Here is a 15,535-nt window from a genome sequence, read left to right on the forward strand (position 1 = left end):
TTACATATAGTTTGACATTTTGCAGTGGTGTGCTAGAACTGACTGGGCATAAGGGCTGATGAATACATATTCCGGAATTTAATGAGCTGGATGTTAAACTATTAGTGACTCAAAATTGGAGGACTGTTTACATCACCATGGAAATTGGCAATCAGAAGTCTTCCTCTTTCTCTTCCTTTTTTCCAGAAAGCTGATTTACCAAAACACTATTGAACTCAGTTTTGGCATCATAAATGTTGCATCAAAATTATTTCATTTCAAAAATTATTACAAAAATTTATTTTTATATTTGTAATATTTTATAATAATTTATTCTAAAAAGTATTTTAAAGTGGGCTGATTTTCAAGATTTGGCAATTGTTTATTAGAGGAAAATCTCTTCTTAATGCGAAGGAGAGATATTTGTATGTTTGTTTTGCTTTTAATATGTTTTATCTTTCAAATGAATTCCTATAAGGATAGGGATTACTTCCTGGAACTATAATGAAGCAGGAAGAAAGGGCATAATAGGGCATAAGTTCTGAAGAAAAATAATCCTATATTTTATTCTTAAAAATGAATTCCTGCATGATATTTATTATATAAGTAGGTGTCCTATTTAGATATTGAGGTTTAAAACCAGCCCTGGGGAATTAGCCTTGTAACATGAGTCAGCTTGTAATCTGTCTCCCTGGAGGTAACAGCCCAGGGATTCTCTGGCATTGGCACTGTTGGCCCTGTATTTAAGAAATCAGTGCTCTGTGTTTGAGAAAAATCTAGTCAATTAACTGAGTTCTTTTGCTTTAACAAACCCTGAGGCTTGGTAAATTCCTAAAAATAATTTTTTATATTTATTCTCTCAAGTCCTCATTGTGGGCCGAGAAAATAGAAAGAGGTGGGAGGGGAGGTGGGCAGGTAGAGAAAGAGCTGGAGATGGGACATGAGTTGGTGAGTGGTGTCTTTCATATTTGCAGTTACTTATTATTAGCAATGGGCTCTGGATTAGTTTCCTATGATTGCTGTAAGAAATTACCACAGACTTTGTGGCTTAAAACAACATACATGTATTCTCTTAAAATGGGAAAGGTCAGAGATTCAAAATCAGTTTCACTGGGCTGAAGTCAAGGTGTCAGTAGGGCTATCCTCTCTCTGGAGCCTCTAGAGGAAAATCCACTTCCTTCCTTCTTCTGGCCTCAGAGCCGCATACCTTGGTTCATGGCTCTTTTCTCTGTCTTCAAAGCTATCAGTGTAACATCTTTCTTCAGTCTTCACATTGCCTTCTGTCTCTATAGTCAAATCTCCCCTCGCCTCCCTTTTACAAGTAAATTTGTGACTCCATTTAAGAACCACCCAGATAAGCCAGGATATTCTCCCCATCTCAGGATCCTCAACTTAATTACATTTGCAAAGTCTGTTTTCACATATAAAGTAACATTCACAGGTTCCCGGAGTTAGGATCTTGATGTCTTTGGGAATCAATATTCAGCCTACTGCAGGCCTTTCAGAGGATGAGCAGGTAGCATGATGCTCCCTTGGGGAACTTTGAAATGTGTAGGAATTGCCCATGAAACTGTCTCCTTTGGAGAAGACTAGCTTGCGTTAACACTTTGATTGTCTTCACCACATCTGTCTACCTATATCACCAGCAGAAAATAGAAGACAGTAAAAATTTCTGTTTTAATTAATGTGTTACACCATAGTGAGAGCAGGCATATTTCTTTTTCTATGTGAAACAACACCAGGAGCAGACATGAAAAAAAAATATTAGTTGCTTCTTATAGGAAATACTTGCTCCTAGAAGATATGAATTTGAATGAAGTATAATAATGTACTTACCATATCTCCCTCAGAAACTTCACCTGCATGAGCTCATCAGTCAAAGCTATTATGTTGTCATCCCTGCACACCAATTTTCTTCCTTAGATGGCTTGTTGAAAAATCATGTAGCCACACACTAAAGGCCAATTAGTACCATTTCCTAAGTTCTTTATTGTGAGACATGTCTAAGACTCTATCAAATAAGTTTCTTAATTAAATAATTAAATTTACCAAACCAGACATGGAGAAAGCAGCCAATAAGCTTGCAAGGAACAGTCGTCCGTGTGTAGGGAAGGAAACAGCTTAGACTATACAGTATCCTGGACCAAGTTTTCCCCAAGTTTAGCAGTCAGTAAGTTAGTCCTCTCTGCTGAGGAGGACAGCAAGGAGTGAAGGAGGAAGGCTGCACATGTTACAGGAGTTTAAGCTTCCTCGGAAATAAGAAGACAGAAATAAAAGACTCCTCCCTGATAGAGGTATTGTTATCTCTCTTCCACAGTATGGATCTTAGGGATAACTCTGGGGTATTTGAAAATTTAAATATTAAATTAAAAAATGCCAAGAATGGTGCTGTGAGCTTCAAAATGACCCTTCCTTCCTTCCCTTCCTTCCTTCCTTCCTTCCTCTTTTTCTCTCTTGCTTTGCTTTCATCTTTCTCTTCCTTCTCTGCCTCTCCTCTTCTTTTTTTCCTGTCCTGTTTCTCCCTCCCACTCCATCCCTGTCTTTTTTTTGAGACGAGTCCTCGCTCTGTCACCCAGGCTGGAGGCAGGCGCCTAGTCTCAGGCTCACTGTAAGTCTGGCCCTGTCTGACAGCTTATTCTCCTGTTGCCCTCAGCCTCCCAGAAGGATTATAGGCGCTTCTGCTTACTCGGGCTCAAGTAGCTTTTATTTTTCTAGTAGAGATGCAAGGTTTCTACTGTGAGTAGCTATAGGATGGTCTTTGATCTCTCTATTCCTTGATCTGGGCCATTGCTCTCCCAAGTGTTGATTAGGGTTTTGAGCTACAGCACAAGGCTCTGGATTTTTTTCTCCTTTTTCTTTCTGTGGCTCAGGGTGATCTGAAATTTTTGGTTAAAGAATGGAGAAACTGGGAACTAATTTTGTCTTTCTACCATTTTTGTTTCTCCTTAGAAAGTAAAAAGATGTTTTAGATTTATTTACCTTACATAATTTATTATTTCTACTCACCCAAACTTGGCAAAGTAAAAAATGCTTATTGGGCATTTTATTATCTTTGACTATATTTGTCAACATACTTATATTCATCAAAATATTAACCAGTTACAGCTGATAAGCATCATTGGTGACAGTTTTGAAATTCTTAAAGATCAAATAATGAGACAATAATTTTAATGAGTGTTACAATAATTTTAATAATTTACAATTTGACGATTTTCCATTGAGCACTCTCAATACAGTGTATAGGATACAGCACATGTAATTAGGCACCATAATCCACACATTGATCCTCTTGGCTAACAGAGTTTCCACAGCTTGAGGAATCTGGTCCCTTTATCTGAAAAATAGTGACATAACCTCTCATTTCACCTTGAAATAAATCAAACCTCCTCTGTTCTCAAGCTTTTATGGTACTCATTGGATGAATTGTTAATTAAATTTCTTGATCATATTGACTTTATTATTTTATTGAGTATTTTAAAATCCATTTATCAATCAGAGTATCTTCTAGTTATAGAAAATTCAGAAAATACCAAACACCATAAAGAAGAAAACAAATTACTCCATCTCACCTTACATGAAATAGCCTTTATCAAAGGTCACTGTAACAAATTGGGATCCTCCTTTATACAGATACACTTTGCATTTAACTTTTTCTTTCATTTTTTATTATATGATGATTGCTTTCCCATGCCATTTCCCCAAAAAATTACTTTATAATTATATTTCAAATAACATATCAAAATATAACATCAAATTTTATTATTGCACTTCAATTAATTCAATTTTTTCTTTTATAATGATATGAAATAAATTCATATATAAATCCTCAGCCTTCTGATTATTTTATAATACGTTTTAAGAAGTGAAATTACTAAGTCAAGGCATTTTATGTTTTCATTAAAACATTTAGAACATCATATGGTTAATGCATGTAAATTATAAGAAACTGGAAATGTACATAAATAAATTTTAAAAGATAAATTGCCATAATACCAGAGATATGTAGTACAAATCTTTTTAATATTCTGTGCTTTTCCATGCTGTCCAAAAATTAAATAGTGATATACCTGTTTTTTTTTTTAACAGGTATCATAAACAAGTTCATGTCAATGAAGGGTCCTTTCCAATATCATTTTCAAATGCGGTGATCCTTTTATAATTTTGTAAGATTTTTATTCTTTTAAATTGTGAAGGTATGTTTTTTGGCTCAGAAGGTGGTACATCTTAGTGAATGTTCCATGTGAGCTTGGAAAGAATGAGTAGTCTGCTACTGTTGGGTAAAGTATTCTATAAATGCCAATTAGATCAAGATGATTTGATGTTGTTCAGTTCAAGTATGTTCTCACTGATTTTATGCCTGTTGAATCTATCAATTTCTGAAAAAAAGGGTGTTTTCTCTAACTGTAATAGTGAATTTGTCTACTTCCCTTTGTGGCTGTATCAGCTGAGACCACGTATGTGGATACTTTGTTGTTAGGTGCATGCATTTTAGGGATTATTATGTCTTTTGTAGAATTGACCCCTTTATCATTATGAAATGTCCTCTTTCTCCCTGAAAATTTTCTTTATTTTAATGTCTGCTGTGTTGAAAATTAGTGTAGCTACTAAAACTTTATTTTGATTAGTGTTAGTATGGTATGTCTTTTTTAATTCCTTTACTTTTTCTCAAATGTACATTTTTTAATTGAGGTGAAATTCACATACACTTAATCATTTTCAAGTGAACAATTTAGTGACATTGAATACATTCAAAATGTTATGCAACCACCACCTCAATCTAGTTCCAAATGTTATCATCACCTCAGAAGGAAATCCCATATCCATTAAGCATTTACTCCTCCATTCTCCCTTCTTCTCAGCCCCCGGAAACCACCATTGTTTTCTGTCTCTGGATTTACCTATTTGGGAAGGTCCAGTGTAGTTCTCCTTGTTCCTCTATAGGTGAAGTGCTTTTTTTTTCCTCTGGCTTATTTCAAAAATTTTCTTTCAGTTTTAGGTTTTCTGAAATTTGAATATGACAAGCTTAGGTGTAATTTTTTTTCTTGGTATTTATCTTCTTTGGCATTTGCTGAGCTTCCTGTATCTTTGCTTGGTGTCTGTCACCAATTTTAGAAAATTCCCAACCATTGTTACTTCAAATATTTCTTCTGTATCTCTTTTTTTCATCTCTAGTGTTCAAATTAGCATATATTACTCCATTTTAAATTGTCTTATGGTTTGTGAATGTTTTGTTCTGTTTCATTCTTTTTTTCTCTTTGCATGTCAGTTTGGGAAGTTTCTATTGCTATATCTTCAGGCTTACTAATTCTTTCTTTGGCCATGTCCAGCCTACTGATGAGCCCATCAAAGGCATTCTTCATTTGTGTTACAGTGTTTTTTATTTCAGGTATTTCCTTTTGATTATTTCTTAAGAGTTTTCATCTCTTTTCATATATTACCTATTTGTCTTGTATGTTTTCCTTTAGAGCCCTTAACATATAAATCATTGTGTTTTTAAGTTGTCTGTTTCTTAACTTTTTAAGTCTCCCTTTAGGTAAGATGGAAATGCTAGAAGGGCCTGGAGTTGGATAATATCCCATTTCCTAGATAATAAATGAGTTTTATAAGCCATCTTTTCCCTTAGAGAGTAGGCATTTCTTATGGTAAATGCTTTGGGTGTATTTCAGAATTATTATGTTCTTCTCATGTCATCAAAACAAGGTTTGTTTTTTTTTTGTTTTTTTTTGTTTTTTTTTTTTGTTTTTCAGTCTTTACTGTGAGAACGTCCTGTAGTGTCCCTGGAGGTAAAATCCGTAAATATATGAGTACCACGTAAGACTATCCCCTAGGAATTCTTATTCTCAAGGTAGTCTATACTCAACCTCTAGCAATTGGTCAAATTACCTTTTAAGTATTCCTACTAGTTTATAGCTACAGTGGCTTCTGCTCCAAGTAAGTTTATCTTGGCTGTGATCTCTATATTCACTTTTTTCTCCAGATTTAGGGGTGGCAGTTTGCCCTGTGACTTTAATTCTTTGATGGGTCTAACAAAAACCATAGATTTTCAACTTGTTCAGTCTTTATTGTCTTAAAGATGTGGGCGTGATAACTTCTAAGTTTTTATGTATTACAACTAAACCTAAAAGTCTCTCATAACTTTTGTTTAACCAATAGCTTCTAATTGCATATGTTTTTTACAATGTTTCACTATCAAAAGACATTGACAATTTCTTTCTATTTCTCTCTTCCTTCATTCACTCATTCTCTAGAATAACAATTTTGTCTCTTCTCCTGCCTTCTGGAATCTTCAGCATCTTATATCCCTCCTTTTTCTCAGCCAATGACATTTGCTTCTGTTTTACTGAGAAAACTGAAGTAATCAGGAAAGATCTTTCATAAGCTTTCATCACAACTTTGAACCAACTGCCTGTTTTGGCACATATTAGTTTCTTCACATTACCATAGATACATTTTCTATCCTCTTCTCTATGGATCAGCTATCCTCTTTCATGGAAACCCTTTTCCTTTCTTACTTAGTCAAGGGTGTAGCACAAGAAATTTGTCCTAATCCTTCTGCAACTCCTCTCCTGAATCATTAATTTTTTACTATTTTCAGAATTATTTTCATCAGTACAAAAGCAGCTAATATTTTCTACATTCTGTAAAATAAAAAGACATTCCTCCAAACAAAATAAATTCCTCCTTTTTCTCCTGCCCACATTCTTTGTTATCTTTGAGAAAAAGTCATTGACAACATTTTCTTCTCAATCTTTCCAATTCCCTCTCTTCCCATTGTTTCTAAAACACACTTAAATCTTATTTTTGCCTTTAGCATTTTACTAAAATGGCTGTTGTCCCTCTGACAGTGATAGGGTGAATTATTTGCTCATGATTTGTTCTCCTTTCATTTTTCTTGGCATGGCTCACCACCCTACTGGTGTTGGTCTTGGCTAAGTGGTTTACTTTGGTCAATGAAATGTGGAAGAATGGACAATGTGCCAGTTTTGAGCCAAGGTGAGTTTCTACTAGCCTTCTTGAGGTATGAAGAAGGCATACTGTTGGTAGCCATAGCTCCTTCAGCTCCTTTAGTCCTGTCCCAGGATTTTAATGTATGAAGTAGACCTAAACTAGACCTCATATGTGGCTTATGAGAATGCTTTTCTTAGTTAATCTTTTACGTATCTTCATACCCACTGTCTATTTCCAGCCATTGAATCCTGTGATAATTTACTTGGTGTCTGTAGATAACAATAGACCTGCCTCTATAATATAATTATCTAATTTGCATATGCTAGCTTTTCTTAGAACTTATTTGAAATCACATTTGGGAATATGATGGGAAGATATGCAAAACTGAGTTTTACCTTTATCTTTAAAAGTTTTCTTTTCTCATATAAGAAAAAGAAATATCCTTCTGGAATTGTATATATTTCTTCTCAGTTCATTCAATAAAAATTTCGAATATTTGGTTCATCTGACATTTTCCTTGTGGTTTGTTAAGTGATAAATGAGCCAGAAACTATTCCTCATTAAGTTATCTAAGTGAAAACAGCAGAGACACTGAAGCTTCTCTTAAATAGGGCAGGAAATGCTGGGTGGGGTATTGGGAGAGAAGTGGTCAAATTCTAATTATTCTATTGACTGGCTGTGTGACTTTACAGCGATTAATTTACCTTGTTTCACCTTGGTTTCCTTAAACATAAAACAAATAATTTAACTTGATAAAATTTAGTTGAACTCTTAAGTTTTATCAATAGTAAAACATACTTTTCATTAAAATAGAGATGGACAAGTAACTGCAAACTGCCTAGGATGGAAAGGATATTAAGAAGTTTATAGAGTGAGAAAAATTGACACTTCACATCGTGAAGAGAGGAAAGAAATGGCATCAAATGAGATAGTTACTGTAAAAAGAGTCCATTGAAACAAGAACATATGGAGGATAATGTCTGCCATATTCAAATTAGTGCCAGATTTTTGTGGTTTGTTGGATGCTTTTCTATAGACTTTAGAAGGAAAAAGAATACAGCTGCAAAAACTCCCCTCTTCACCTTGGCTGAGGCATTCTTCAAGAGAGCAGATGGTTATAAGTTTCAAGCCATGAATCATTGTCAAGGGATCTCCTCAAGCTGCCTGTAGCAAGAAGAGTTGACAAGCCTCAAAGGGTAATATTTTTATTACTATGGGTGTCAGTCACATCAATGCCCTTGCTGCTGGGATCAGACTTATTGTTAATAAAGCTCTACGACTTGGAAACAAAATAGCAAAAGTCAGCAAATTATTTCTACTTGCTGTCTAATAGATGTTTCGAGGCTTTAGTATTCCTCTAATACTCATCAGTGAAAGTAAGACAGGAACCATGTCTTTCACTTTATTTATTTTTGTCTGATTTCAAAGCAGACTCTAGATGAACATTTTATATATTTTGGTGGCTTGATTAGCTATTTTTTGAAAGCCATTATTGTTAATATTATCTTGTGGTATGTGGTCTACTTTTGCCATTCTGTTAAAATATGCAGAGTTTGATTTTGATTTGGTTCATACAATATTATTGTAATGTATTTCAGTCATTTTAGTTACTTTTAAAGTCACTTTTACTAGCTTTGGGGAATTTATGCCAAGAATACCTTGGCTAGTTCTTATTGAATTTAATGATTAGAATTTACCTCAGTGATCATTTTTAACCTTTTAAACAGAAAAAAATGTCTTTGGCCATTGGGTTTTAAAACCAGAAATCTAATAAAGAAAAAAGTGACCCAAAGTAGTATTTCTTTTATAATAGGGAGAAGTCAATATTTGATGAATTCCAAATGGCTGTTGTAGTCAGTGAAAATGGCTATTTCAGAAAGAGCACCCACTTTCTACTTTTTTGGAATTCAGTAGGGGAGATAGATTCAGGATGAGTGTTTTGAAGAGCATAACTTTTTCAGATATGAAGGGGGAGGGGGTGGTCAGGTGCAAAGGGCAGGGGATTTGAGTCAGTCAGACCTGCTCTGTCTCTTCAAGTTGTATGACCAGTTACAAATGTCTCTCAATCACTTTCCTCCACTGTTAAATGGGGAAAATAATATGTACCTCACTACATTGCAATGTTGTAAGAAGGAAAGACAAGTTGCTAGAGACTTTGATTTTAATTTGGCATGTGGTGGGCACTCATAAATGGTGACCATTGTTAGGATTTTCTCATTGTACTGTTGTCTAATTCAGTTGTTGTCATTTTAGTGGCTAAATAATGTACCCTAAGAAAAATAATGCCCCTCACCTGCCACATACAGAAAAAAAAGTCAGAGTCGGATGAGGTATTTAGAAAACAGTTTTCTAGTCCTGGCTCTGTCATTATCGAATTTTATGACTCTGAGAAGCTTCACTTATCGATCTATACCTCAGTGTTAGGTATAAAATGAAGATAGTTAAATAAGATTAGCTCTCTGAACCATGTTTTAGAGAACACTGATATTATTCTTATATTATTCCTAGAATTAAAAACTTCCATGTTCAAATAAATTTAGAAAAATATCTGGACATATTACAGCCCTCTTGGAAATTTTCCTTGCTCATTACCATATTAAAATATAGTTTAAAAGGATTTTGGTAAAGAAATATATTGAACTTGGTGTAACCCAGTTTCTCATACACTTGACAAGAGCATTCCTTATTCTTGGAAAACTCATCTTGCTAAACCCTTTCATGTAACTAGATTCGGAAATGCTGTATTAGATGTTTCTTATGGTCCCTATGAATTATTTTGTGACTCTGCAAATAAGTAGTTTTCCTGAAGGAACAATGTTTGGTTATGGTTTATGAAGCGTATTATTTCAAAAATTCATTGTATATGAAAGAAATAATTTCTTATTAGACCATTAGAGGGACATTTTAAAATTATGGATAAGTGTATGAGTGAAATTATAATAGTTCTTATATAGATGATATGTATTTACAGAGGAATGTGTTCTAATTGTCCGTATTTTCCTTCAGCCTGTGAATTACATTTACCTTGATAACATTTACCAATTTATTGTATATTCTCAAATAATATAGAAATTATTGTTTCTGAAAAATATGTAGACATAAAAGCCCACACAGTAACATAGTATATATGTACATAAAACATATGGAATGTACACGTTAGTGCTAGAGGGTTTAAATTTATTCGCTGTTATGGCACCATTGCTTTTTCTCTAATTTATACCACATGTTCCTTCTTTATTTAGCTTTTAATTCTGTAGAGAGTTTGGGAATATAAATTGTGTGAAGGATGTGAAATATATGCCTCCCAATTGGGTGTTTGGCATCCTTACTTTGATATTTGCTAGAATAATTTTCATCTGCCATTTTTTAAAATAATGATAGAAATCTTTCCTTGGGCTTATGAATCTAGTGCATGTGTGGAAGAATTCTTATGTGGTCTCTTACTGCTTCTCTTAGAACAAGAATACGTCCATGAGGAAGACAGGAGTTATAACTGCCAAGACAAACACAGGTTTCCCACAGCTTGTGTGTCTCTTGGAGATCTACAGCCTGGGTGTCGCTGTTATTCCTTCCTGACAATGTAGGCTACCTGATTATTGTCAGGCTTTAGGTTGTCTTTATATATGTAATAATTGCCCTTCTTCCCCACACTTCCTGATAATCTTGGTACAATAGGGAAAAGGAAAGTGACCAGTTATGGTGTAATTACTGTGGCTCCTCCATCCTCTCACTTCCTAGCGCTAATCAGTTATTCAATTATTTCAGTTATACCTCATCCAAATTTCTCAAATGCGTCCATGAATTTGATTCTTAGCTCTATCACTTACTAGCTCTGTGACTTTGGTCAAATTCCTTAACTTCTTTTTGTCTCATTTCCTCTTCCATAAAAGGCACTGGTTATGTAAATGTTAGGGGGAGGCAGGGTTGTGGTTATTGAGAGCAATTCAGTAAGATATTTCATTCAAATGCTTAGTGTAAAAGCTGGCACAAGAGGGTTACTCTCGAAATATATGCTTCCTTCATTACTGTTATGGTTAGTTCAGGTTTTCGTTATTTGTTGGATTTTTAACTACTCTCTCTGACCCAAAATCTCTTCTCTTCTCCTAATCCATTCTCCATAATACTTTCAGAATGATCCTTTAAAATTGCAGATCAAATGTTACAAAACGTTCCCTGTTTAAAGACCCATAATAGTTTCCAATTCTCTGTCAGATGGAGTCCAGACTGTACAGCATGACTAACTGTGCCCTCCTGGACTTCCTGTCCAACACCATTCTCCAGCCAGGACTGAAACACTTGCAGTTACATTTTTGTACCTCCTTATCTTTGCATATGCTTTTCCTGCTGTCTCAAATATGTAGGAAACTGTGTTCTGCCTCTGCCCCTCACAGCTGCAACACTCTGTCCTTTAAGTCCCAGCTGTCGGATCGCTGAGTAGCATTCATTATTCCTCTGTGCCACAGCCATCTGTATCTGATGTCCACCTCTTACTATGCTGTGTTACAGTTGTCTGTGTTCCTCTGTCCGTCTCTCTCAGTCTCCCTCAGTGTCTCTCTCTCTCGGTGTCTCTCTCTCTCTCGGTGTCTCTCACACACACACACACACACACACACACACACACACACACAGAGAGAGAGAGAGAGAGAGAGAGAGAGAGAAACACACAAATAAGACTGTGCTCCAAAGGGGAGGGCAATGACTCTGATTCACTTCTCTGCCCTAGTACTAGGGATGATACTTGATAAATGCCTGTTGAATGACTGAATGAGTGAGAGTCATCGTGAAATATAGCATGCCTTCCCTCCTGAACTCCTAAACAACATTAGTGCCATAAAACACCTTACACTTGGCACAGAGTCGATATTCAATAAATAACTTTGAACAAACTAATGTGTTTATATCCCTACATATAATGTCAAGTAAAGAAAATTAGAATCACTTAACCAAAAGTATCAGATGTTATAATATTACTGAGTTAAACACAAAAAGAGTTGAAAATAGAATGAAGTAACTTTTTACTCTTGAGTTATTCTTTATTCCCATATTTCTCTGATTTTTTTAGATATTATAATTTAGGAGTCATAATTCATAATTACTTGAATATATGAAGTGTACTTGCCATTCTTTGAAAAGGTTAGTGCTATCATAGGATGTGTAAATCTTCTTTTATGAAAAAGATGACAAGCAAAATTATGACTCAGTCAAGGTTTTATAAAACATTGACTTGGATGTGCTTGCTTTTGAAGTAATTTTAGTTTAATCCCTCATCAGAGATTCAATCCTTATTTATGTACAATTATCAAGCTGATAATACTTAGTGTCATTGATGAATGGTCCCATGGAAATAAGGTCAAATTTAGAATTTTCTTCTCTTTAGAATCACTGAATATTTTACATCCCGCATTACTGTTTTATAGACTTTCAATGACTAGATAAATAGGTCCCTAGGTTTTACATTTATGAAGATATAAATAAATGAGCATAGATGTTCCCAGATTGCCTAGAGATAGATGAGAGATGTAAGTGGAGATAGAGCCACAGGAAATCTAGAAGCAGAGTAGCCTGTCCACCCACAACGAGTACTGGTGGTAAAAGAACAAATCAACCTTCATCAAGTCTCAACTTTTGACTTTGTTAGATGGGACCAAAACTTACATTTTAAAAGTGGGAAAAAAAAATCTGTTTTTCTGGATAGTTTGCCATAATTTTCCCAAACTGTGTGTTTTTCCCAGTCTTCAACTCTGCAGTTTACACACCCAATCCCTAAGACTGCCTTTCTCTCCCTGTGTTACTGTTTTTCATGTAATCTTTCGAGGCTTTTTAAACCTGAGACCATCTGTAACGGGATATTCTATTATACAACACTCTGAGGAGTCGACTATCGCCCAAGGGCTCTTTTGGTTAACGTAACACTATGTTCCCAAGACACTGGATAGCAGGAACTGCTGATTGCAGCAAAGGTCCGCCCTAGCAAAACTGGAAAATGATCAGGAGGGATTTGTGAAATCCCATCAGCATGTGGTTGACTGCCTTTTTATACCATTTACAGGAACTGGCAGAGAAAATATGGGCAATAGAATACTGGACTAACAGACAACTTAGGTGGAGAAATAATTTCAGGAGGGTACGGAGTGTTGGAAAGAGCTTGAGTTTTGGTGTCAAATACACCTGGGTTGGGTTCCCAGGCCTTGGGCAAAGTTACTAACCACGCTGAGTTCCTGTTTCCTCTCTCCTCTATAAAATTGGATAAGATACTGTAACAAATACTGCGGGGACTTCACCCGTATCCCTTGGATCACTGTACTCATGATGGATGCGAGAATGTGGGAGGTCAGGTTTCTTGTTCCAGTGGGGACACATCTAAGACTCCCCTGTGGGTCAGGCTGAAGCAGCTCTGAGGAACTTTCCTGAGACCATGTTCATGGTTGGCTGCTTCCATAGCCATGCCTTGTTTCCTCTGCTCCCTCACTGGTTTCTCAGAGCAATTCCGTAGTGAATTATTTTCATACAAATCCTCATCACATGTTGCAGTTCTGGGGAATCTGACCTAAGCAGATGTCTATCTACTGCCTGATGAGGATTAAATATAGTAGGTTTACAATTTAGAATATAAAGGACAAAATAAGCTGATTATGACTCCCTTATTTAGTCTGAGTGACGTTTTTTTCTTTTTTGCCTTGTTTTATTCTGCCTAACTCTATGCATATTCACCTTTTGGACATTCAAATTCCAATTCCCTAATTTTGTATACTTTTTAAGTGAGAAGATTGATTTCCACTTGCAAACCGTAGAGGTGAGCATATTTTTCTCTGCTGATGACTATTTGTTAGTCTGAACCATCTTGCTAGTCAATATGTAGATGAAAATGAATTCAGTTCTAGATATTAATTACTGCTTCAACTTAGTGGCCATATTTCATGGTGTCAGGTGGTTAAGAATAGGTTTTGATGTCAGAGCTTGATATGAACTCATATACTTTCAGAGTCCTGTAATATGAGGATGCCTTTAAAGGTTATAATGTTGTAATCAAGTGAGAGCTTACAACAGGGCCTTCCATGTAGTTAGTGCTGAACAAATGATAGCATTTTGTTATTTTTGTTACTATTATTGTATGTTAGTTCCATTTCAAGATTCCAACAATAGACTCATACTTTCACATTTTTACTAGATTCTTCCAGATATGCTGCTTTTCCTTTATGAAAATTCATACTCTATCCCATGTATTTAGTGACTTTCTGCCAAAGGAAAGTTTGGGAAGCTCACAAACATTTTTCCAGGTCCCTGAGGTCTTGTTTAGAGAACACATCAAAAAAAAATTTTTCACTTGTAATGGCAAATATAATAGTAATTCAGTTAAACCAGAATTCTGCAGATGGCACTTCTGAATTATGTTTTACTAAAAAAATAATTATCTGAGTTATGGTTTTTCACTTGATGTTTTGTAGATCTGGACTAACAGTTGTAAAATTGTAGATCACATTGTCAATGAATATTGATAATTTTCTGTTGAAAATTTTAAGACCATAATAGATAATTCTCTTTATAGAATAGTTTAGATTTATTATTGCTTAAAGGCAGGGAATTGACCGAAAATACTTTTTATAATTTCTTGTTCTGTTATTCTAAATTTATCACAGTGACATTTCCAGTAATCCTGAGGTAGGGATATTCAAATTTTTTCTTGCATCTTTAATATTCAACTGTGACTTTTAATTACCTCTCTCTACCTCTCCATTTTAAAACATATCAATTTTTCTTTTATAAAAGATAATGATTGAATATACCCAATTTTCTTAAAACTATGAGCTTGTAATTCAAGCACAGTTTATATGTTTCCTTGAAAAAACTTTTCATGTAAATAATTTTTATTCACTTCTGGGCTTCCAGAGTTTTCTCTTTTCCCTTCTGCTATGAGAAAAAGTGCTCTTGGGTTAGATTCCCGGGTATCACAGGAGCACAGGTTAAAATGCCTTTAAATGCATGTTGTCTCCCTAGACCTCTGGCTGAGCATACCCACTGAGGTATCAGCAGGGACCTGCTTGGCCGAAGTTTTTCAGGACTTCTCTAGAGCATTTTTTCCATACGTGTTTCCTCCACAGGGGCCTAACAAACACAGCAGAGGCAGGCAGTTGTTAGCTATGGTGAATATTTTTTTTGTCAGTTGACATTTCAATGTCTTCCTTTCTAGGACTGTGCATTATGCCTGCCTTATGTTAAGGACCTCCAGAGGCAATAGATTGTCTGTCCATATGTCTCTGTGTGTGTATATACATACATATGTATGTGTATATATATACACACACACACACATTTATAATCCAACCTGTTATTCTAAATTTATCTAAATTGGTTAATTATATTACATATATTGTATATGTATTATATATGTTATATAATAGCTATTATTTATACATATATTATACATATGTGTATAATACATATAATTATGCATATGTATACATGATATATACTATATATTATATAGTATACATATGTGTATATATAAAATATATACATGCACATATAAAATATATAAATATAAATAAATTTAGGTAAAATGTATTACATATATATTACATATATATAATTTGCTTGAATAACTTAAGTG

General features: G+C 34.9%; 1 long non-coding RNA gene across 1 annotated transcript; it reads left to right on the forward strand.

The window, feature by feature from the left end:
• Positions 1-316: 316 nt before the first annotated feature.
• LOC103877548 lies at positions 317-15,244 on the forward strand. The gene is made up of 3 exons (XR_001894831.3): positions 317-2,273; positions 6,914-6,972; positions 7,741-15,244. It is a non-coding gene; the product is annotated as an uncharacterized LOC103877548 (long non-coding RNA).
• Positions 15,245-15,535: the final 291 nt, after the last annotated feature.

This window comes from Papio anubis, chromosome 12 (genome assembly GCF_008728515.1).
Source record: "Papio anubis isolate 15944 chromosome 12, Panubis1.0, whole genome shotgun sequence".
NCBI lineage: Eukaryota > Metazoa > Chordata > Mammalia > Primates > Cercopithecidae > Papio > Papio anubis.